Genomic DNA, 27,028 nt, shown 5'->3' with positions numbered 1-27,028 from the left:
TCCATAGTAGTTTACAAAATATATTTGGGGTCATTGCTCTGCTGGAAAACACATGACCTTTAATGTGGACCCAGCTTTCAGACACTTGGTTCAAGATTGCACCCCAAAATGGCCTAGTACTCTCCAGATTTCCTGATGCCATGCACACATTCAAAGCACTCAGTACCAAATATAGCATAGTAATTTCAAAACATCACTGAACCTCCTCCATGTTTGACTAACTGTATGGAAGATGTTCTTTTCTTTCAAAGATTCATTTTGTCTCTGTAAACATAAGGATGGTGTGTCCTCGACCTTTTATTATATAACCCTTATTTATTGAGTTAGCAATGGAAAGTATGCATTACAACTGTGGTAGCTTGCATCTGAAAGTCAGCTTGAATCTCTTTAGAAGTTGATCAAACTACTTTTTGCACTACTCAAACAATCCTGATCCATAATCTTCTATCAAGTTCTTCATTTCAGCCACAAAAGTGAGTCCTTTTTCTATTCAAGCTTGTTTAATATGTGGTTTTTATATTTCAGTTACTTGCTTCTCACCACAGATGAGGTCAGGTTCAAAGTTAAGGAGAATCACCTGCTTGAAATATAATTATTACTCAGGATTATATGCTGTCCTCAATGCTGAGAAATACAAGCTAGTACTTATCCATCATGCAATACCATCAGGGAGGCATCTGATTGGCTCCAAATTTATTCTGCAGTAGGACATGGACGCCAAATGTCATTAAGAACTATCAGCGTAAAGAAGAACAAGTAGTCCAGGAAGTGATGATATGACCCCCACAGAGCCCTGATCTCAACATCATCGAGTCTGTCTGTGATTAAATGAAGAGACAGAGGATTTAAGCAAGCCCACATCCACAGAAGATCTGTGGTTAGTTCTGCAAGATGTTTGGAGTAACCTCCCTGCCGATTGTGTGCAAGTGTACCTAGAAGAATTTATGCTGTTTTGAAGGCAATGGGTGGTCACAACAATATTGATTTGATTTAGATTTCTCTTCTGTTCATTCACTTTGCATTTTGTTAATTGATAAAAATAAACTATTAACACTTCTATTTTTGAAAACATTCTTACTTTGCAGCATTTTTTCCACACCTTCCTAAAATGTTTGCATAGTATTGTATATTTCAGGTACACAGTCATATAGGGATATATAACTTAATTAAGTTTTTTTCTGGATATAGTAACATACTACACTAGGTCATCTTTTGTTGTGCTATTGATTTGCAATATATGGTTTCATTTAATTACCAGCAGATGGTCTGTGACTTGAAAAGCCAGCCAGTTGAATATTTAAAAAAACAAACAAACAAAGCATCAACACCTTGTGCCAACTGATCTAGCTTGTTAACGTAAACACTGTGGCTGCACTTTTGCAACTTGAAGCAGAGTTCCAGTGCTTCACTGCTTTGATTATTTGGTACCGGGTAGCAGGGCCGTAACTAGGGCTGTGCGACAGGGGCGACCGCCCAGGGCGCAATGCTGAAGGGGGGCGCAATTTGGGAATATTTTAGGTTAATTTGGCTAAAATTGAGGGCTAGGGGGGCGGCATTTGTCTTTCTCGCCCAGGGCACTAGAATTCGAAGTTACGGCTCTGCGGTAGGATTAGAAAGAATGGATATATCATTGTGCCTGGAGTTGGTTTCCCCCCCTTGTAATACAGTTAATAAAAACAGATGAAACAACAACTACAACGAGTCAAGAACAATGATTTTTCTTTTATATTTTATAAAGTGGTAATATCCCGTACTGTACAACACATTGATCAATTTAATTTTATTTCATTTACAATACTGCTTGAATACTGCACAGGTTTTACACCAGGCAAACAAATGAATGAACAAGAATGTCATTATACATTGGGGATGCTTGGGAGCATATGATGAGTTCATTTTTAAACCATCATTACTGTACCTCATTTTCCTTACTTTAATATTGCAAAACATTTTCAAACCTTTAATTTCCCTAATTGTTTATAACTTTAAAATAATCTATTTTCTATATTTTTTATGTATTTCTGACAGACTGGCTGTATAGATAAGATCAATGTTCAGAATGTCTAGATTGATTGCATTAACACTCTTGTAGTGTTAGGGATTCCCTGTCCTTTGTTCTAAACATACAGGCATTGCTTTGTTTACTACAGATAGGCAACTGACCATGTCTGGGCCACAGATAAAGTAAACTTTAATCTCCATTAGGAGCATGCATTCTCTATAATCAGGGAACTATTGTATGTGTTGGTATTGAATGTTTAATATTATCAGAGAAATATCTGTTTGCTGAATAATCACATTCAAGGCTAATATGCTGGACAATGCCATCACCAGTGATTAGCTTTGAGGTACTGGGACAATACTTTGGGCTAATTTCATCTACAGTAAGTGAATGGACATATCGCCGTGGAGGAGGGGGACCAAAATTATATATAAGACAGATACCGGTATAGTTAGGAGAGAGTGTTCGGGACTGGCAAGGAGTTTCAAGTTCACCAAGTCCTATAGATTTCACATTTGCTCCAGGGAAGAAATTGGCCCACTATAAGGGATTGGATTGTTGTTGTGAGCTATTTTCCTGAGACTGTCGTGCTCATTAACTGGAAAGTTGCCACAGACTTGATGAAGCTATGTGCCTGTCTAAGAAGCACGATTAGCCAGCATCACTGTGACAGCGACCTATTTGTATATAATAAAATATAGTTATGTTCTTGAGCCTCGATCTCCCTCATTTCCCTCATCATGGCTCCCACAGAAATGGAGCACACTCCTTTGAAAGAGGGGTGTCCATATCCAGTATTTTCAATTGTAACAGTTTAATAATCACTTTTTCTAGTTACTCAAATTTAAATACAGTTTTTGAATAGGAATTAAGAGTTAGAGTCAATGATAAGTAACAGTACTCACAAACAAAAGCATTTTAGGTTCAAAATAATTTCTAAGCAGGAGCTCTGAAAGTAAAAAAAAACCCTGTATTGTCTAAAAAGTAGTTACATGAGTTTGTTTAGTAGAATCTCTCCAAGTGTTTCCTGTTCCAAGTTCAGTCTGAATTCAGGCTGATGAGCACACTATTGGTCTGGGAAGGGGTTGTTGTATGATGACTCTGACAAAAGTTCATTTGCCATTTGGCAACCACATGCACCTATTTTTCCACAAATTTTACAATATTAATATATGTTCATTATAAATGTGTGCTGACCCCCTTATTTTGGTTTTGGATGCAATTTGGTTCTAAAACGTGTATCTGGTTTTGCCAAAAACTCGTGAAAGGTTTTGGTTTTGGATCTGGAGTTAATAAAAAATGATGAAAAATAAATAAAATAATGTCATTTTAGCTGTTCCTTTATGACTATTTATAGCATTAACAATCTGTTCAGTCATTAAAAGACTTAACAATTGATGACATAACTAGAAACCTTTACTCTTATCCTTAAACTTATCATATAAATAAAAGACACCACATCAAACTTGCTAGCAAAGAAAGTTGTTTATTTAATCACAATAAATGCACTATATCAGGGGTGTCCAACCTTTTAGATTCCCTGTGCCACATTGGAAGACGACGAGTTGGTTTGGGCCGCACATAAAATACACTAACACTAACGATAGCTGATCATCCAAAAAAACATAGAAAACATAGTTAACATATTAAACTTACTTGGAAATGAAGTTAGTAAGAGTTAGGAAACCTGTTGCAGAATCATGATTAAAGCAGTAGTCCCATTACCAGCTGCAATTTAACTTACCTGCATCTGGGGTTTGGGAAATTAAATGCCAAAAACTTTTTTTTCCTCTCTTTCTGCACCCAGGAATCATTTTTTTTTATTGACCAGTTTAAAATGGTCACCGATATAGGTAGCATCAGGAGGACTAATAGAAATCTACAGAGATTTTAAGATAGGGTGGCGGGAAAAATGGCTCATGGAGCAGCCTCCGATGAGGGTAACAGTGGGTGATAATTTCACCCTACTCAGCACTGCACATTTAAAATGGTTTAAAATATTAAAAATACAATTCTCTTAATATTTATATTAGATACATACAGAGAACACAGCTAGTTCATAATTGCATGGTGCAGAAAGTCCAAATTCAGAGTAACAACAATAAGATACTGGATAATCTTTCACTGCTGCTGATAGTTCACGCGGGTGACTCCTCTGTGCTGCGCTACGCAATGGATGTCGGGTGTGATGACGTCACCGCCGACATTAACTGCGAGCACCGCACAAAGGAGGAGACCAGGGAGGGAGCCGAAGCGCCAGCAAGGTAAGTATTTTCCTTTTTTTTTTTTGCAGGATATTTTTTTATTAACAGCACTGCCCCCTTGCCACAACCACTGGGCCACATTTACAGGCTGGCTGGGCCGCGGTTTGGACAACCCTGCACTATATAGTGGGGGGGGAGGACATTGTAAACAGAGGCAAAAGTTCTATGGCAATCTGAATGTCCCATCATGGGTCACCAACCCTCTGGAGATCAACACTTATACACCATTTTTACCTGAGCGCACCCTTGTCATTATCTTTAAACGGGGACAATAATCCCAGGCATTCCAGAACTTGACCCCCTCTGGGCTAATCGAAATGCACCACAAACCCAGCCCCCAGGGGCGGTACTTGCACTGATCCTAAGCCGACTGTTCGAAAAGATTCTGTTCCAAGCTCCTCACTATAAGCAATGTGCGCTTCACCAACCTTTCCTGCCGACTGTACAGTGTCCTCCTGCAAAACCGAAGGCTGCACCAGTCGTAAGACCATGACCCTATGCAGAAAACTTGTGCACCCCCCGGAGCTTCACACTTCGTCGGGTCTGCACCAGAACCCGACCAAGAGAACAGAGCTCTTGCACCAAACAGCTTCACACACAATCCCTTTCGGTCAATTTACAAGAATACGTAGGAATTGTTCACAACTCTGTCACTTTGTTGAACAAGGACAACAACTTAAACAGCAATTTCTAGATAAGAACTATTCACTAGACATCATTAAAAACCGCATACAATCAAGCTGAAGCTAGAGACAGACTATCCCTATTACAACCGAAGAGTCCCCACACCAGTTCAACACAACATGAGAAAATATGGTTCATCACAAATTACAACAATAAAGCATTTAAAATCCAGAAAATCATCAACTCACACTGGAATATACTCAAACAGGATCCTGAATTACGACAAATCCTTCCGCCAAAACCTAGCATTATATTTAGGAAGGCTCCTGACCTTAGAAATAAGCTAGTCCAAAATCACCTTCTCCCAAGAACCACTATACAAACAACCCTGACCTCACAACCACAACATAATGGCTTCTACAGTTGTGGTAAATGCATAGCATGCAAGACATGCGGCATGAGAAGCACAAAACCAGTCTGCACTTTTCAATCCATCATTACAAAACAAACTTAAAAAATTAAGGACTTCATAACCTGTGATACCAAAGAGGTAGTATACCTGCTTCAATGTCCGTGCCCACTACAGTATGTGGGGCGCACAATACGACCACTGAAAACTAGATTGGCAGACATTTACGTAATATTAAACGAAGCCTACACACCCACAGCGTATCACATCACTTTCATCTTAAACATAACAGTGACCCATCCTTACTTACTTTTAGGGCAATTTCTAAGATCAAGAGGAATTGGCGTGGTGGACACCTCACCAAAATCATTAACAAAGAAGAACCCCAATGGATTTTTGAGCTAGATACACAGGCTCCGAAAGTTCTCAATATTGAGTTCGATGTATGTAGTTGTCTGTGATTAACATCACGTACGGCAAGGTCAGATGTGCACGGTGCTGGCATACCACACAGTCCATGTCCGATCCCATCCCGAACTCGGAAGCGATACTGGGTGGGCCTGACAAGTACCCAGTATGCGAATACTAGGGAATATCAGGTCCAGCAAAGGTGCGTAATCTGGAGAGTTGACCCCCCTACCCAGAGATAGAAAGCAGACACATACTGACAACCAGACCGAGTACTACACGCTCTCGTGAATTCCTTACGCAGCTATATTGACTATCGATAAATCATAGTCATCTCTGATAATACAATATCTATACTACTTTATCATAGACTTCAAGTGGCTATGTAGATCATACGCTAACCTCAGATCAGCAACAATATTACTTACTATACCTCATGAGGTTATTAGAACTAGGATTATAATTGTAACCATCAGTTTATTCATTCTTACATTCATCCTTACGTTATTTGTATACCAGTACACTGGCATCATATATTTTATCCTCCATCTTGTTTGCTTTTGCTTTTTCTCCTCATGATGATTAGATTCTAACTTCATGGTATTTTGACCCATCCTCTCCACTATCTATATTATGCCAAGTCAACAACATTAAACTCATTATGATTTTTAAGTGTCCTTATCAACTATCCACTTCTAAGTCTGTCCTATTCATAATATCAGTCCTGCTAACATACAGGATGTTCAGTTTATTATTTTTTATTTTTCATTGCATTGTACTATATTATTATTCTATTATAATTCATTTTAACTTATCTGATTTAACTAATAGTTCTTGTACGTTCATATCACTATTCATAGGATTACTAATTCGATTTTATTTGACACTTATATGTTCATCATGAGCCAATGCATGTAACTACATACAACATGAGAAGATATTCTACTATTTACAGATACGTTGTATCTGCCACAAATTGACTCCGGTACAATCCGCCAATCATCGTTGAACTGAGCATAAAAGACACACCCTCATACACATACTAACTACTGCCTTGAAAAAGTCACTCCTGTGACGAAACGCGTCGGAAAATCACAAGTCACATCCAGTCTCTCTACATCCGGTTTGTCATATCCAGTAGACGTGCGCTCCAAGCTGGAACGCACGCCATAGTACATCGGGCGGTTAGATCACCGTCCCTATACAGACCTCCGTGAAACTGAATTAAGGACCAAAACCACTGAGACTACCTACCAACATAATCTACTCACAGATAAGAACGATATCTGGACCCGTCCGGATCCACCAATCCACCCCTGAACGCTACCAAGCGCAAGTATTTTGATTCCATTCATCTTGTTTATAGCCAGGACACGCTGGACTGTAAAAACTCATAGTTTTTTAGGACTTTTATTATTTACTAAATTGGACTATTATACCTCAGACTGCGATTGGGTGTACACAACAGTAAACCCATATGGATGTAGTATTCATATTGCATTTAGAGACTCCATCTTATTGTTCTTATTAGATTTGTTTTTACAGCTTTGTTTTTACAACCTTGTTTTTTATGCACTTGTACCGCATATTTTTGCAATATTGTATTTTCATGTTTTACATTCATATAAAAAGTATCTTTTTCACGACATATGCTTTCCTCAATCAAAATTAATCATTATTTAGGTGTAGCGCAGAATATTTTTGTGTATTCATACACAAAAGGGTCTGTGCCAGAACCCAATGTAGAGATAAGAGTCTGTGCACCACACTCAGGGCCATCTTTTCCATTGGGCACGATGGGCAGCTGCCCGGGGGCCCCACGGGCAAGGGGGCCCCATAGGCATGGTTCTTAATGAGAATAAATAATCCTGCAAAAGAAAAAACTCTGCAAAAAAAACCTTCAAGGGTCACTGAGCAAGTACATCTATCTATCTCTATCTCTATATATCTATATCTGTATCTGTATATATCTATATCTATATCTATATCTAGGGGCCCCGGTGCACTGCTTTGCCCGGAGGCCCATAATGTTGTTAAGATGGCTCTGTTCACACTACTGGGTCTGCACCAAAATCCGCCTAGAAACAGGGAAGCACCTAACCTAGCGTTGGTAACACCAGAAGGAATGTAAACTCTAGATCCAGAAGCGAATTCTATATCCAGGAAATGGGAATGGGAGGGAGGGCAGTTTTTCATGGCTCTAAGAGAGCTAGAGGACTCTGCACTGGCATTTTAAAGCATTTCCCTTAAGCCTGCCTCCTTATGACACTCACATTGGGGGCGTACCCAAACTTTCCCTTGTTTTGTTAGCCCTTAGTGAGCTCCATGCTAGTTATGCACACATACCTCAGCTTTTACTTTTCCTCTGGCCTATTCTTCCCTCAGCTCTATCTCCTCTGTGATAGGGAAAAAACAAAATTGGTTAACACAGACAGTAATGCAATAAAATAGAACATTGGCAGAGTGGGAGGGAAGTATCCGATGCAGCAAACAAAGAGACCGAGCATCCACTGGGGGAAAAATATAGAGAAGTCTACAAAAGTTAAAATCAAGAATGGGCGCTGATGTGTCACCAGAAAGCAGCCCAAGTTAACATATAGGGAGCCACCTGCTCCCCAAAAACATATATAGCAATAAAAATAGTAACTCACGGCGCTGGATGGTTCACATACATAAAATGCCAGCATCTAACATGGATAGCTGTAACATAAGAAAATATACATAGAGCAGTACAGTCTCAACATATTATGGAGATCAATAGGATGTCTTTAAAAGGTGATCCCTCTTCCACAAAGTGTTCTAGGTGGCTGATTATTGGATAACCACGTGTGGGAATCCCCGAAGGGTATGTGCTTACAAGATGTTTTCTTTAAAATCTGCAGATCAAACAAATTACTGGTGAAGAATACGAGATCCTTGGGTGCTGTAGTCTCCAGTAAAAAACATGTGTACAAAAGATAAAATCATAGCATAATACCGTTTATTACAAAAATGATACAATCATTTAAAATGCAGAAATTGGTCTGCTTCTAGGAGCGTACCTCATAGCGGAATAAAAACAGCAGATAGATATTAAAGATGGGGTCAATTACCCACACGACAGTCAGTTCTCAAAGCTGCATCATTCCTCCGGTAGTCCTAAACGATAGTCACCCCTGTTGAATTTTTATTGCGAAAAATATAGAGAAGCCTAAGACTTTTATTGGCTGGGAATGCAGGAGACATAACCCGAATGGGTAAGTGAATGACACTCACACAAACACATGAGTTTAGTGTGTTTGGCTTACGGCTTCTATTTTTTGCCAGGGCCAAATTCTGTCCTCTTAATTTCTCTGAATGGGAACGTTCAATTGCAATGTCAAGATAAATATTTTGGTCAGCCAAATCTGCATCAATGTGATTATTATACATACTTGTTTTGGAAGGGCAACTATTGGCCTATCTGAATTGTCTGTTTTACATATTTCTTACACTTCACTAAAAGAATATATAATCTTATTTATGTACATTCCATATTTATATACATGGGCAGTCCCCTTCACCTTGGGGTTTTGCAAGGTGAGGGTTCCACCACCATTGCACTTTCAGGTAACTTACGGGCCCTGTCCCCCAGAGGCACAGACAGACACCACAGGCTCCAAACACCACTGGCCTTCCGGCTTCAACACCAATGGAACCTGCCAATTCAGGGTGTCAAAAACCAACTGTACTAGATACTACAGATACAACACTTGAGTCTAGCCAAAAGGATGAATAGAGATTGACATTTTAAACTCAAACTGGACATGGTAACTGGATGTAGATATACATGGCCTATATCAGAGTTCCCTTGTTTGATTCAAAAGGGTCAGCAGTATGGTACAGATCTACCTTACTCGTAGCAAATAAGTAAAACAAGGTATTTGAAAGCTCTGCTCTTGGCTACTGATAAATGCTCTGCCTATACAGAAGTGCATGATACTAGTCTTTGAACTTTTTAGTATGGAGGCAGGACAAGTTCGTCTATTTGCTTTTTTAAATGTCTAACTCTATTAATGACCTCTGCCTGTTACTGTAGCTTCTCTGTCTATGATGGATGCCCTGTAACATTCAAATTGTATTGTGTGCGTCGTCTTTGAATATTTGAAGTATGGGTGCAAGCGACCTTGGTCTATCATCATCAACATTTATTTAAATAGCGACAGCAAATTACATAGGACTTTACAATTTGGTATCTACTTATCTTAATATCTACTGATGCCTCTGTTGATCTAATGACATCTGATTGTTACTGTGTCTATACTGTTCATGATGCATGCTGTCTAACATTCCAAGTTTAGTGTGCGAGTAGCGTTTTAACATTTTTATCTCTTGCCCCTTACACTCCATACACTATTTTTTGTTGCTTAATTTAGCTATTTAAATTAATTTCTTATGCTTACACACCACATTGCAGACCACATCTACCATAATCATAGCATAAACAACCACTTAAGTAAAATAAGATATTTGAAAGCTCTGCTCTTCGCTAACGATGAATGCGCTGCCCATCGAGAAGTGCATATTACTAGTCTTTGAAGTTTTTGGTATGACTGCAGGCCACCTTTGTCTGTCATCAACAACATTTATGCATATAGCGACAGCAAATTACGTAGCCCTTTATCTCCTTGTTTAAATATCTACTGATGCCTCTCTCCATCTAATGACATCTGAATGTTATTGCCTCTTGAATCTTCATGATGCTTGCTGTCTAACGTTACAAATTTAGTGTGTGTGTAGTGTTTCAACATTTTTATCTCTTGCACCTTACATTAACATTGACATTTTTTGCAGCCGCTTCAATGTTCTATATGTGGTCACTGAATGTGGAAAATGCCCAGAAAAAAACCCTCACACACAAACACCCTTTTTTAAATATCGATGTCACTGAACAACATAGTAACATAGTTGATGAGGTTGAAAAAAGACACCAGTCCATCAAGTTCAACCTATTTTGGATCTCCTGCAATCCCTTTGTCACGGGCACTAGGAGTCTTTACCCAGGGATCACCAGGTGGTAGGCTTACCAGAGCAATGTAGATGGTAATAGAGTACTCTGGTAGCAGGGTGATCACGGAACAGGCAATGGTAGATGATGAGATGCTCAGGAAAGTCTATGACTAGCAGCACTGGTAATATGGAAGTATTAATACACGAGGAACTGTATGGACAAGGACACGTGAAAGGTAGTCAGTGGTCTGCAATAGCAAGTTATACCACTGCTATAGTGAGGAGGAATGTCCAACAGCAACGAGGAGGTGATGAGAGTCAGCGGTCTGCGGATAGCAAGTGGTACCGCTGTCTGAGTGAAGGAATGGAATCCAAGTGGAGGTATCCAGGTAGTCAGTGGTCTGCGATAGCAAGTTGTACCACTGCTATGTGAGAGGATACTGGAACAGGTGATACAGGAAACAGGGATCAGTGGTCTGCCTTCAGCAAGTTGTACCACTGAATATATATGTGAGGAGGTGTACGGGGAGAGACTGCAACACAGGATGTACACGGGCACCTTAAACACGATCCACAATAATATGCACAATATATATAAATGACTGAACAGGTCTGCAAATATAGAAAGTCTCTTGAAGTAATCCAGCACAAGATAACACAGTCAATGATGGCAATAGACTCAGCGGATAGCAGACTCCAGAGGAGAACCAACACAGTCCAGCAAGGTATGCAATACACCAGCACAGTCAATGAGAAGTATGCATACTGTGGTTCAGAAGTAGGCAGTCAGATAGGAGTGCAGCGATACCTGAGCGGCAGGAGGCCGGCAGGATGAGAAGTCCCTGGATGGATGAGGAAGAGTCTAGTAGGTGCAGCGCACAGGTAAGTAGACCAACAGGGACACGAATCCACAGGAATCAGTAGAACGTGGAACTGGACTCATGGAGGACCCAGGAGAATGGAGATGATCTAGCAGAGGAGTAGCTGATGAGATACGAATCCAATGCTGACAGGAGGGTGGAGACCAGCAGGACACAGGAAGGCGTGGAGAGCGGATCAGCAGCGGATGGACGATAGCGCTGACAGCAGCAGCAGGGCTCTGCGGACACTGAGGTAACCAGTAGCAACCAACCGGTACCAATAGCGATGGAACACGGGAGAGCAGAGTAGACCAGGAGCTGTTGATCACGAAGAGAAGCAGATGGTAAATAATAGCAGCAGTCTCGAGGAAACACGGGAGCGATGAGATGAGGCTGAGGTGCACAGGAGCAGCGGATAGGAATCAGCTAACAGTCACGATGGTGAACACAGGCGAGTTGCAAGCTGGAGACTGTAGTGCACGGAGGCAGCGGATAGGAATCAGCTAACAGTCACGATGATGAACACAGGCGAGTTGCAAGCTGGAGACTGTAGTGCACGGAGGCAGCGGATAGGAATCAGCTCACAGTCCCGATGATGAACACAGACGAGTTGCAAGCTGGAGACTGTAGTGCACGGAGGCAGCGGATAGGAATCAGCTCACAGACTTGATGATGAACAGGTGAGTGGATGTGGAGAGAAGGCTGTAGTGCACGGAAGCAGCGGATAGGAATCAGCAAACAGTCACAATGGAATATGATAGCGTTGAAGTGGTATAGAAGACTGTAGTGCACGGAGGCAGCGGATAGGAATCAGCAAACAGTCACAATGGAATATGATAGCGTTGAAGTGGTATAGAAGACTGTAGTGCACGGAGGCAGCGGATAGGAATCAGCAAACAGTCACGATGATACAGTTGATGGTAGAAGTGGTATGGAAACCACAGTAGTAGAAGTGGTTTGGAAACCACAGAGGTAGAAGTGGTTTGGAAACCACAGGAATCAGCAGCGCTGAATACACGAGGAAACATAGGAACACCTTCAGAGACTCATGGGGAATGAGACTCCAAGATCAGGCAACGTGGTGTTGACCACAGGTGCTTAATATAGGGAGTGTTGCCTGATCTGCCAATTGAGTTAAAGGGACATACACTGAAGTATAGGAAAGGGCTGCGCATGCGCAGACCCTCAGGATGGAGGACGGCCACGGTTCCTAAATGTCCGGGAAGAAGCACTCACAGTCCGGTGAGTGACACCCTTACTTATATTTGAAATTGATACAGAGTAAGCAACCGCCAATCTGTTACAATTGTGAAAATCCCCCCAGACCCAATATTGCAGTCCTATTTTTACCCTATATCCACTACTATCCTTCATTTTAATTAACGGTCATATCCCTGGATACATTTTTCCGCTAAAAATTTGTCTAACCATTTCTTAAACATATCTATTGAATCTGCCATCACAACCTTCCCTGGCAGTGAATTCCATATCTTGGCTACCCTTACTGTAAAGAACCCCTTCCTTTGCTGGTTGTGAAATTTCCTCTCCTCTAACCTTAGGCGGTGACTGCGTGTCCTGTGTATAGTCCTTTGGGTAAAAAGTTCCCATGAAAGTTCTCTGTATTGACCCTTAATGTGTTTGAACATAGTAATCATATCTCCTCTTAGGCGCCTCTTTTTTAAAGTAAACATGCCTAAACTGGCCAACCTTTCCTCATAACTTAATTACTCCATACCCTTTATGAATTTTGTCACCCTTCTCTAAACCCTTTCTAGTTCCAAATTATCTTTTTTATAAAGTGGTGCCCAGAACTGTACTGCATATTCAAGATGAGGTCTTATCAACAATTTATACAGTGGCAAAATTACACTGTCTTCCCTTGCATCTATGTCCCTTTTTATGCATGGCGATATTTCATTTGCCCTTGCAGCTGCTGCTTGACATTGAGCACTATTGCTAAGTCTACTGTCTACGAGCACTCCCAAATCCTTTTCCATTATAGATGCTCCTAAATTAATTCCAAAGTCACCAAAGTCATTAATAAATATATTTAAAAGGAGTGGCCCCAGCACGGAACCTTGAGGTTAAAACTTAACACTTAAAACTTTTGACCAATTACAAAATGTCCCATTTATCACAACTCTGTTCCCTATTCTCTAACCAGTTTTCGATCCAAGTACAAATGTTGTTTCCTATGCCCAGTTCCCTAATTTTGTAAACCAACCTCTTGTGTGGCACTGTATCAAAGGCCTTTGCAAAATCTAAGTAGACTACATCTGTGCTGCCCTGGTCTAAAATTCCCACTTACTTCCTCTTAGAAACGAATTAGATTAGTTTGACATGACCTATCCCTCACAAATCCATGCTGATTGCCACTAATAATCTTATTGCGCACTAAGTAATCCTGAATACTATCCCTTAATATACCTTCCAATAGTTCCCCTACTATTGATGTCAGGCTTACAGGTCTATAATTCCCTTTACAAATTGCAAAACAGAAAAGATTAGAATATAGATTTTAGGGGATGTGCAGCTGCGTTGACACTCACATGCAAAAACCCTTTTTTACATATATACTGACTGAATGACCATTTACACATTGCCAAGTATTGAAAAATAGAAAAAGTTTAGAATATAGAGTTTTTTGGAGGGGTTCTACTGCAGTGACCCATAAAAGCAAACACCCATTGTTAAAAAAAATGATTTCAGATGTCACATGATTTCAGATGTCACTGTCCCAAACAAAATTAAAAGTTACATTTTTAAAAGTAATAAATTTACTTTTTTGGGGAGGATTCTGACGCTAATAGTCATGCAGCAAAGCACTCTGTTTTTGCCCACTAAATGTACTACTTAGTTCAGAATAATATCTAACTCAGTCTATATACTTGTACTATAATATATACATTAATAACAACCAGTAGTCACTACTCTGTCTAAACTCTATGACAGATTTAAATTAAAACCATTTAATCAGCAAACTATTTAAGCTGACTGATCGCTACAGAAATGCTTTACACTCATCACAAATATTCTGTTGTTTTCTCTGTCCTTCTTTAACCCTGAACGTTGTATTCAAAGCAGAGCACTGCAGCTAACATCCTTCCTACACAATGCCTGTTCTAAAATGGCACTGGAGAAAACCAGGGTGGGATATAGATATATATATATATATATATATATATATATATATATATAGTCATGGGTAAAAAACGTTTGCCATTAATGTTTGCCACAGTTTTGTCTAAGAATACAGCCATGAATAAAGAATGGTACCAAAATATCCTCCAGGAGCAACTTCTCCCAACAATCCAAGAATAGTTTGGTGACGGACAATGCTTTATCCAACATGATGGAACACCTTGCCATAAGAAAAAATAAATAACTAAGTGGCTCGGAGGTCAAAACATCGAAATTTTGGGTCCATGGCCAGGAAACTCCCCAGACCTTAATCCCTGTCATGATAATGACCTTTAGAGGATGCCACTGCCAGATATTGACGCAAATAATGTGGGAGGTGCGTAGTCTAATGCACCCCCGGTATTCACCAGTGACCCCCGCAAGGAGGTATGAGCTTGGCTGCGTGAGGTGCGCAGGTCTCAATTCTCCCAGTTAGTTATCAGGGCAGCGGGAGAGATAGGAATGGTTGTGTAGTCCGGGTCAACAAGCCAAACTTTGGTGCAGTACAAAAGGGTGATCCAAAAAAGATGTCTGGGACAAGCCGAGCGTCAAATTCTAGGAAACAACAGAGCCAAATTGCAGGGCAAAGAATAGTCAGGAACGAAGCCAAGGAGTCAGGAACCGAAGAACATTATACTGGAGGAAGCAGGGAACAGAGCGCTGGAGCTGGTGAAACCAGTACTCTGACACCAGAGTCATGGAGGAGGTGCCAGAAAAACCGAATGGTGGCCCCTGATTAGTAGCAGTAGATTTTGGCGGTCAGATGCACGTGACCGCCAACAAACAGAAGGAAGAAGTGTCCCATTGCAATGGGACGCGCGGTCTACAGCGCATGCGCGCAGTGAAAACTCGGAAGTCCATCCCGTTGCCTAGCAACGGGACGGCCGGAAGACAGGCACGTATGGACAGTGTAGGGATGGCGCCTGACAATGCTCTTGAGATTTTGTGGTCAATCCTCAAGAGACAGGTGAGCAAAGAAAAACCCACAAAGTCTGACAAACTCCAAGAATTGATTAGGCAAGAATGGGTGGCCATCAGTCACTATGCGGGTCAGAAGTTGATTGACAGCATGCAAGTGTGAATTGCAGAGGTCTTCAAAAAGAAGGGTCAACACTGGAAATATTGACTCTTTGCATAAACTTAATGTAATTGTCAATAAAGGCATTTGACACTTATGAAATGCTTGTGATTTTACTTCAGTATACCATAGCAACATCTGACAAAAAGGTCCAAAAAATAATGAAGCAGCAAACTTTGTGAAAATCAATATTTGTGTCATTCTTAAAACTTTTGGCCATGACTGTATATATGATATAAAATTCTTTCGAGTTTTGCATTGATATTTTTCCGGAAATTATATTTTGCCTCGTTTTGAGATCCGAAATTGGCACACAAAACCAAGTGATCACTCAGTCCCACTTGGAACCCAAATCTCGGATCTGTCGGATTCCTCAGAATTCGAACCACTCATCTGTGTTTTATATATATATATATATATATATATATATATATATATATATATATATATATTTATATATATATATAGTGGCAAGAGCCCGCTACTGCTGAAGCACACGCTAACAACTTCTTTATAGGCAGCTTTATTGTCAGGATGGAAAAATGTATTTGACACCATATGACTCTACATGCTAGCTAGACATACACCAGCTCACTAAGGACCAGCCAGCTTCCCCAGCATTGGTCTCTCTGGACAAATGAAACAAGCATGCTTTTATACATGATACTCCTCCCCCAGCCTTAGCTTGATGGGCAGGTGACACACCTACCTTCCCTTTAAGAGGAAACTCCCATCAGTGGTTCTGTTTGCACTAAGACAGACACACCCTGTCTGTTTGCGCTGAGGAGGAACAGTTCAAACCATGTAAGTTAACCAAACTTTAAACTATTGTTTGGCAGACATAAGTCTTTATCATCAATCTAGGTGCATTATTGCACAAATGTTTTACTCTAATTCCATGCTTTCTCTGCATATTGCCAGCTAAATGCCTCCCTTTGTTACAATATATACATTTCACAATTAAAAATTCAGATGCACGTGTACACTTGTACGCTTTAATCACTAAGAACATATTTATACATAATTACAGATATATGTTAAACTCGGCAGTAGTATAAACTCTATAATATAATTCTGGAAAAAACATAAAGTTTTTTGTACACTTTTTTATCTTACCTCATATAGGGCCTCTAAATTACAAGTAGTACTGGTAGAAACCAGACTATGCTGCTTGGGTTAAAAACACCTAAGCGCAGCTATATATATATTTTCTTCGCTTACTCCATGCAAGTCCAATTGTTAGCTGCCTAATCAGCCGAGTGTAGACAGTAAAAAAATATCTGAAGGGTATATGAAGCGACCCTTCACTATAATTATCCTGTCTCTAAACTGAGTAAGGAGTCTTTCTAGAATAGTAACACTATTTTATTTTATATATTGTGTATTTAAAACAATGCATATGCTTAAACATTTGTCTATCAAGGAATAATTAAATAAATATGAGTTATATCAAACAAGGAACAACCCAAAACATCGTGTTATGATACATTTTGAAAAAAAGAATTTCTCTTACTTACAATACAGTCAGTTTATGACATTACAAAAATAATGCTCCCTGCATTTGTAGAATAAACACCAATTGTTCTTTCTTTGGTACAAACAATAAATTCGCACTATGAGTAAAACCCCATGACATCTGCTTTGACAAATAAACAGAAACATGGTAGGATGCCTCAGACATCAAACTGAGTGAAAAAACAGATAGTTTGAACTGAAAAAACAAAACCTCCCAGAGACTATTCAAGACTAACTTTTATTGTCAATGTTTGGCAGTGAAGCAGTGTGACACAATCTTTGTTTCTATCCATATTTTACTAACATATAAAACAAAGGTAATGTGTCACAGCTTGTAAGAGAGAACTAGGAGCAGAAATATTCAAACATACACTGTAGTTTCCAGTGTTTCAACACAGTGCAGAAGGGAAGCTTGTCAGAATGAATGAAGCACTATAATATGATAAATTGTTAATGGCAGCAAGTTCATAGGAATTGAAAGTTTTCCATGCATAGATTATTCAATAATATTATATCATAACATACAATAGTTTTTGTACTATATAGAAGGTAAACTAGATAAAGAAAAGTTTGCATAATCCAAATTGTTGAACTATGAATGAACACTCTTTACACTAGGAGGGTCATTTAAAGTTGTACATGATTGTTTATTTTGCATAAAATAGGCAGAGGGGAGAGAAATCTTTTGCATGCATAGTGTTCTATATTTAATGTTATTTAGGAGTGATCTAACAGCTGGGAATCATTTGCTATGGCTCTTGGACATTACACACAAACTAGTGGCTCTCAGTGACAGCTTAGTTCTTGTGCAATGTTGCAAGCACTGCATGGATTGCAACAGCACAACAGGGCAAATACGTACACCTTGGTGCACAAAGGGGTTCAATGCATCAGTTTATGCTAATGTTAAAGGAAACACACTGCTGGGAAAATAGCAAGCTTAAACTATCTAATTACTCTTTTTCTCTAAGCTTTTTCATTATGTTCACATAGTCCAAACATATACTCAAAATAATAGCCTGGCTTCCTTCCTGGACAGATTTGGTGTGTTCTAGAGATTGCCTTATAATCCAGTGATTTACAGCATTTGAATCAGCATACCCAAGCTAAGGCAGCACCAGATATCTACTATTCTATTGTATGCAACAAACTGGACTCCTGACTCTCCTTTGAACCTCCTCTTTAGTTTAAAAAATGGGATCTAGGCATGCAGATTAATTTGAAATAATTGAACAAATTATTATAATACATATGTGCTCCATAAGTAAGATACTCTCTCATTAGAATGAAGACTATATTCCCAGTGCAGTTAGATCTCTGCTAATGGTGTAGTATTTAATGGGACCACACTCCACTTATGGCTGCTATGCCCAAGTATTAAGCACTCTTATATTGGTACTAATTTTCTATCACGCCCTGTCTTCCCTTTTGGACTCAGCCTTGTCCCTTTAAAATGTGTGCTCATCATACTGATCCACCTTTTCAATGTATTTCCAGTCTGGAAATGTTTGATTCACCCACTGCAAGAAAGTGGCTGCATAATTTCAACAATATATCAACAGTAGAAGACATGGGGCTAGATTTACTAAGCTGCGGGTTTGAAAATGTGGGGATGTTGCCTATAGCAACCAATCAGATTCTAGCTTTCATTTATTTAGTACTTTCTGCAAAATGTCAGCTAGAATCTGATTGGTTGCTATAGGCAACATCCCCACTTTTTCAAACCCGCAGCTTAGTAAATCTAGCCCATGGTGTTGACAATCAGAGGTCACCTCAACCAATGCTAGACCACAAGGTTTATGTGGTTAGAATTTAAGGATTCACATGATTGCAAATTACTTCTGAACTCATAGGCTAACTGTGTAAATATCCTGAGAAGGTAAATTCTGCTTAACAAGGAACTGCAACACCTTGAATTCTCTTTTATTCTTATTTTGTTTCTAGGCTTGTGATCTACCCTATAACACAACCCAAGCATTATCACCCATGCAGTGTGGCTTTTAAAAAAAATAATATATGTATAACTATTTCTATAAACTACAGGAAGAGTCCCTTTATACATGTCATAGAACTGAGCTGTCTTCTACTATCCAGAACCCAAAATTATTTACAATGTGGGTACCAGAAGACGTTGCTATAAGCTGGAGATGGAGCTTTTTATTGTTATTATTTTTTATTTATGTTCACCAAACTACGCACAAGAACTTCAGTGACTGGGTCCACCCCTAGACAGAGCATTCAATGCCAGTCCCTTTCCTATATCATGGTAGCTGATAGAACCCTTATTGACCAAGTAATCTCTGCTGGGACCTGGGACTTGTCACCCCTGAACTCCTTAGTAATTGCTGTATCTGTTTTAATATTCAATTCACATAGTATAGTGTTAGTTCCCTTCATATTTCCAATGATGATGGAGCTCTTTCCAGTATATATTCGCTTCAGATTGTGCCAATTGTTAATGGTTGTCTCAGTATTACTATGCTAGCTCAGTGTTTTTTACATTTTAAATTTTATAGTCCAACTCAGAAAGCTGCCATTAAAGTGTAAGCTATTTGACAACTGCCACATTTTCCATGATGCAACTGATGGGAAGAAACTCTCCTTAATAGGTTTTTTCTGAATCTTGTATATGTCCAGGGTAGCTCTTATGCATTTGTAACGATCTGCATCCTGCAACTCCTGTCTGCCAGGAACTATGTTGAACCTTTGTATGTATTTGTATCCTGCCTGTAGTACCACTGTCCACCAAAGGGGCCACTGTGGTACTTAGACTGCTCTTACCTGCCTCGTTATTGCTGGAAGCTTAAACACCTGCCTCTGTCCTATATAATCCTGCCTGTCCCAAGCAACCTTTGCCAGATTATCTGTTGCAATTACCTGTGTTGCTGTGCCTGTTCCCTGGCTCCTATTTGCTGCCTGTTCTCTGAGTTTTCAGCACATCTATCCACAGATCATCTCAGCTACTGTGTCTACTCCAGTATCCTGTGGTAATGCTCTGCAGATTATTGCTACATGTTCTCGGAATCTCCAGCACATCTATGCGCAGATCATCACAGTCACCGTGACTACTCCACTATCCTGTGGTAATGCTCTGCATATTATTGCTACCTGTTCTCTGAAGTGCCCAGCACATCTATCCGCAGATCATCACAGCCACTGTGTCTTCTCCACTGTCCTGTGGTAACGCTCTGCATATTATTGCTACTGTTAAGGCAATTCTTGTCCTTGAAATCAACTGCCTTCAGATATCGTATGTGTTCTTTACTGATCGATCAGGAGTCCAGAAATCATGACATGCACAATTGAGGTCAATATAAACTAAGTTGAGCTTCTTTATTCAGGGAGCCTTTTATAGGCAGACCACAAAGCAAGAAAGATTCTGTTGAATATTGCAAAAAGCACTTATCATATAACATGTCCATATATTGAGTTGTTTATCACTTCTGTGAGGAAACATCTGCCAGTTGTGGTTGGAACAGTTAGAACTAGAGATGGTCACTGACCCCCGTGTTTTGGTTTTGGATTCGGTTTTGGATCTGGATTACCGTCGTGTTTTGGTTTTGGTTTTGGTTTTGCAAAACCGTCATTGCGTGTTTTGGTTTTGGTTTTGGTTTTGTTTGGTTCTGTTTTGCTATTTTTTGGGAAAATCCATGTTTTTGGGCCTAAATTAACCCAATTTAGTGCTCCAACTGTTTTAGAGACAAGTAATCTAATTGTTGAGGTAATAAATCATCCAAAAAAACAGTTTAATTCTTCGTTGGTAGGCCTATTCTACACACAAAACAGATTGTCTTCCTCTCCATCTATGCATATTGGCAATGCAGCCATCGTCTTTGAATGTATATTACACCCTACACTTATAGTTAAATATGTAAAGAAATGGAAAAAGCCAGTTTGGTTTCTGTCTCTCAAGGCCCCCCTCCACTTGTATAAAATACCAAAAAATTCAGCCATTATAGACTGTACAATCTTAATTGACATGGAGAAAGCCAGTTTGGTTTCTGTCTCTCTAGGCCCCCCTCCACTTGTATAAAATACTAATAAATTCAGCCGTTATATACTGTACAATATAAATTGAAATGGACAAAGGCAGTTTGGTATCTGTCTGTATCAGATCCTCTCTCCACTAGGAGTAAAATAGAAAACTATTCAGCCGTTATATAATCTAGAATATAAATAGAAATTGAGAAAGGCGATTTGTTATCTGTCTGCATCATAATCATCAACATCATCATTAGCGCCCTCGTCGCCTACACAAATCTCCCCCTCATCCTCTTCTAATTCCAAAGTGGCATCCTCAATTTGGGTATCACCGGCTACACTCGGGCTATTAAGGCACACATCAGCAGAATGCTCACGATTAGACATCCCACTGTTGGATGGACTCTCCACAGGGATTGTTGTCATTTGTGAATCAGAGCAAATATTCTCCTGTAATGCCTCACTGTTATCTTGCAGCTCGGCTTTGACGCGTAACAGTAGTTGTGCACCAATTGTAGGCTGGGTAACTTTTTGGGATCTGCCACTAATAGCCAAAGGTGAAGGCCTCATTCTCTCTTTGCCACTGCGTGTGTAGAATGGCATGCTTGCAAATTTTTTTTTATCGTCACTTAACTTTTGCTCAGTTACACTTCTTTTTCGCTTCAATACAGTAATTTTTTTTTTTGGTTTTTGTTTTTTGCACTAATTTGAAAACACTCTGTTGTTTGACATCGCCTTGGCCAGATGACGTACTGGGAACACTAACATCAGGACTGGTGACAGAACCTGGTTGCTCATTCAGATCATATGTGGACTGCTTTGAATCCATTCTGAGCGCAAACCACTGGGGAGTGCTAAAAATTATTTAGTAGATTCTGCTGACAGTTATGACTTTTGACAGCCAGAAATATTAATGCACAATTAGGGAGGACACCCCAAAAGCACTGAGGAGTGCTAAAAATTATTTAGTAGATACTGCTGACAGATATGACTTTTGACAGCCAGAAATATTAATGCACAATTAGGGAGGACACCCCAAAAGCACTGAGGAGTGCTACAAATTATTTAGTAGATACTGCTGACAGATATGACTTTTGACAGCCAGAAATATTAATTCACAATTAGGGAGGACACCCCAAAAGCACTGAGGAGTGCTAAAAATTATTTAGTAGATACTGCTGACAGATATGACTTTTGACAGCCAGAAATATTTATGCACAATTATGGGGGACACCCCAAAAGCGCTGGGGAGTGCCAAATATGAAGAAAAAATAATAAACCTCTATCCTCCTCTCTGCACTAGCGATTTTGGTTAGAGCAATTGCAAGAACAATATTGTATTCTCTGTCCCTGCTCTAATTAGCCTATGACTACACCCTGCTCTCTCCCTCTGTCAAATGGCGATGGATTGCTGTGGAGGCGTGTATTTATAAAGTTGAAGTATCGCGAGAACCGAGCCCCGAGATCCGACGACGTCACAATGACGTTCGGCCTCGATTTGAATTCGGAATGGGCGGGAGAGTACCGAGCTGCTCAGCTCGGTACTCGGATACCCAAAGTTCGGGTGGGTTCGGTTCTCGGAGAACCGGACCCGCCCATCTCTAGTTAGAACATCTTATGGGTGTAACATCTTATGATATGTCTGATCTCGCATCTTGACTGCAGGGGTAGGTGTTATCACCTTCCAGGCTTGTTCCTCTCACAAAGGTATCACAGAGGTCTCACTTGTAAATTGCACATATCTGTATTTTGTCACTTAAATATATCTGTGCATACTTATAAGAAATCATATATTTGAATACATATATTTCAACACACATATTATTTTATAAGGAATCGTATCACACATTATTCCTTTACACTACCTGTTCTGAATCTTCAGTGCCTTGCTCCGCAGACTGTCGCACCTTGTGTGCCATCTCTACTACTTTGTGGTAAAGTCCTGCGGATCATCGCATTCTGCATCTATTATCCAATGTATTCTTTAGCTATTTCTGTCATACCCTACTGTACTGCAACCTGAAACCTGTGTAACCAGAGTTAATAAAAACCACTTCATTTCACTACGCTCTCTCTGTGGTTTTAATTGGGAATCCTGACAGTATGATCTGGTCCTAAATTGAGCCTGCTGTTGCATGCTTTCCACACTTGTTTTGGAGGATTCCCAGGGTATTTGCTTTACTCTGCATTCAATGTCCTGAGACCATGGCTACTATTTCTTCTGAAATTCCCCTTCTCCAGATGCTCCAAGTGGACATTCTCCTGATACACTGTCAAATTTCTCAAGTGTCCTGTTTGCTAATTAAGGTGCTTAAACAACTTCCAGTTTTCAGTGACAAATTTGTTTTCCAGGAAGAAAGTTATCACTGCAGTACACCCTCCAGGGACCGTACCTTGCAGTAATGTGGTGTCAAGAGTTATTTATCCGGTACTGAATACTCCTAGGGAACAATTAAATAATTTATCTGTACAATCGGCACCTCTCAATGTCTCTACAAGTTTGCAATCAACTAAAATGCACAGTGTAGCAAACTCCAGGTTCTTAAGTGCTCTATGCCCCCACCTGACCGAACAGGAGTGATGGCGCAGTAGGACCAATAAACTATGTCTTTAATGTGCCAGTGATGTACATTTTTTTTCGGACTGTCCACTCCGTAGACCACGACCTTCTACAAAACTGTCTCCAGTTTACTCTCCTCCTCATTACGGATTTGCTAACACAGCGCCTCTCGTTTCTACACTTCAGCCTGTTCTGCTCTATGGGATGAAGTTTAATACGCTAGCTTCAGCCGCCTGTTCCGAGGTGCCATCCTCTGCCTCCAGCTCCAAGGTGCTGTGAGAGCCACGGCGCGAGTCGCCGGGTCGGGGAGCCATTTAGCGGTCCCGGACCGGCCATTTAAACATTGGCTGTGTCATCACGCTTCCACTGTCATTAGGCGTCGACGTGCCGGCATCTATTTAAGACGCCCGCATCGGTGACCGGAAGCCCAGTCAATGGCGGAGAGACTGCTGAGAGGACGTCGAGGGACTGGAGCAGCGGCCTGCAACAGAGACAGAGAGCCCTTGTCAGGTCTAAGAGCTACTCTGTCTATTGAAGGCCCGACCGCACCAATGGAAGGAGAGTTCCGGCGGCCGCGCCTGGAGGACGCTAGTAAACGGAAGAGGACATACACCAAAGTGGCTAGAAGGATGGCACCACCTCCCCCGGGCCCGCGCCCGCACTCTGCAACTCCTCTTTTGCCACACCTCTTTTCCAGGGCACAAGGCCCGAGCCGGACACCAGGCTCTAGGCCTGAGCCGCAGTTGGGGGTGGCCACTCAGGGGCGAACGGAGGATTGTCGGGGGGTGTTTCCCCCGACCCAAAAAAAAAAACCACCCCCCGCGAGAGCTGCTGCGCATGCGCAGCAGCTCCGTTTCTTCAGCGCTGTCCTATACAGCAGCCGCGGCGCTGTCTAAGAAGCGTCCGTGGCGGTGCTGTATACACTACAGCACCGCCACGGATGCTTCTTTGACAGCGCCGCGGCTGCTGTATAGGACAGTGCAGCTATAGCGGCCACTTAGTTAGCGCAGGGGGGGTTTCTGGAGACTCAGAAACCCCCCCCCCTGTGTGCGCCACTGCCACTGTAGGCTAATATTGGCTTAGACACAAAGCTCAGGTAGGGGCTCAGTCCCAGAAGCAGGGCACAAGGTCCTTAGATAGTCCTAGGCTTTAGGCCCACTGTGTAGGTAGGGGGCTCAGCCCCACATTAGGGCACCAAGGCCCTTAGTTAGGTCCAGGCTTTAGGCTCACTGTGTAGGTAGGGGGCTTTTAGTTAGGTTTGGGCATTAGGCCCGTCGCAGGCAAGGGGCACAGCCCCACAGGAAGGGCACAAGGCCCTCAGTCAGGTAGGCTCTTAGTTAGGGCAGGGCACAAGGCCCATTATTCTTCTAGGACACGCAGCAGGCTCTGGGCAGAGTAGGCAGGTATAGGGTACATTGTTGTACTGTATTGTTGTGTGCATTGTGTACTGTATTGTTGTGGGCCTGGTGGTACAGTATTGTTGTGAGCAAGAAGTCAGTGTCCTGTTGGAGAGAGGCTCTGGTGTTTGGTCCATTCTCTGGCCGCACGCTAGGCCTGGAAGGGGCCACAGAGAATGATCAAAGCACCACGCCAGAGGAGAAGCCACACGGTAGTCCTCCTGCCCAATTAGTCTCCATCATACCCGTAGGATCCAGAGGTAGTGGTTGGATTCCTGGCTGGTATTGCAACACAGCCCTTGTGAGTTCCGTGGGGAGCGTCCTGCGGTTCCATTTGGGTGTCTGTTCTGAGTTCCGGCAGGTTAGCCTGACAGTTCCAGGGCAGGCAGTGTCTTGCGGGGTAGAATCTTCAGTGCCTTCCTCTGCAGATTGTCGCACCTTGTGTGTCATCTCTACTACTTTGTGGTAAAGTCCTGCGGACCATCGTATTCTGCATCTGTTATCCACTGTGTTCTTTAGCTATTTCTGCCATACCCTACTGTACTGCAACCTGAAACCTGTGTAACCGGTGTTTAATAAAAACCACTTCATTTAACTACGTTCTCTCTGTGGTTTGTATTGGGAATCCTGATAGCATTTAGCCAGCATTTGTTTAAGAATTATTGCTCGGACTTATTACAAAGTACTTTATGTTGTTTTTTCATCAGATTGTGGTCAGTACACACTGTGTCACAAATAAGGCCTGAATGCATCAGTGTGGTTTCAGGTAGGAGCAACTCACACCTAACAGTCTCAGGATAGCTCTGAAGTAAGTGTCTCTGCAAACTATCTGCATCTGAAAAGACACGGTAGCTCAATCATTTATTTTCATGTTGTATTTAAAATACTCAAAAGCTGCTCTCTCATGGCCCCAGCATATTATCGATTTCAGCCTTAATTAACATCCCAAGTGGCTAATACATAATTAAATTTGTATCCTCTCTTTATATGTTCTCCTAGTGATATCACAGCCCTGCATGTAACCACAGAATTAACATTATACTCTAGGGGGTTAGTTGACCAATCAGTTAATTTGTATGTAATATACCTACAGTTTGAAGTAAGAAACCTACTTGAAATAAAGCTGTTTTCAGCGTTTCATATTCATATAGTACAAAATTATGAATCCCTATAAGCATTCACTGATTCTTTATGACTGTATTAGTTACATACAATTATTTTTCCATTTAAAACAAATGTGATGTTATTTTTATGTTGTTCACTGATAGTATTCTCTTTTACAAGCTTCTCTACTGTATGTTATCTTGTGAATGTTCCCATTTACTCTTTCTTTGTATGAAACTACAGTATTTAATTGCTTTTTCCAGCCCAGCGTATGGAGTAGACTTGCCACTCATGATGGGTAGTCAAAGGTCGGATGCCTTCTCTACCATTTGGGAAAAAAGGTGTCCATTAAAATCAGATAATAATCTTAAAAAGCATGCAAATGGATCAGTAGCCTGAACAGAACAGCTAAATTAGTATTCTTCATGTGTGACAGTAATTAGAGAGCAGCTGTAATGGGAAATAAATTATTTGAGGTAGTACAGTATAATCTTTTCATGATCATAATGGAGAACTTAGTCCCACAGCTTCCTGGTGAATAACTTCATTATACTTGCAAAAAATAAAACTAATGTGTGTGATATTTTATACTATTATATATTTTCAAGCAGGCATTAGTAGAACTGCTGATATCCCGTTAAAATGTATGACAGTTATTTTAGAATGAGATTACTTAGT

Source organism: Mixophyes fleayi, chromosome 10 (genome assembly GCF_038048845.1).
Source record: "Mixophyes fleayi isolate aMixFle1 chromosome 10, aMixFle1.hap1, whole genome shotgun sequence".
NCBI classification, from domain to species: domain Eukaryota; kingdom Metazoa; phylum Chordata; class Amphibia; order Anura; family Limnodynastidae; genus Mixophyes; species Mixophyes fleayi.
This window is presented reverse-complemented; position numbering follows the sequence as displayed.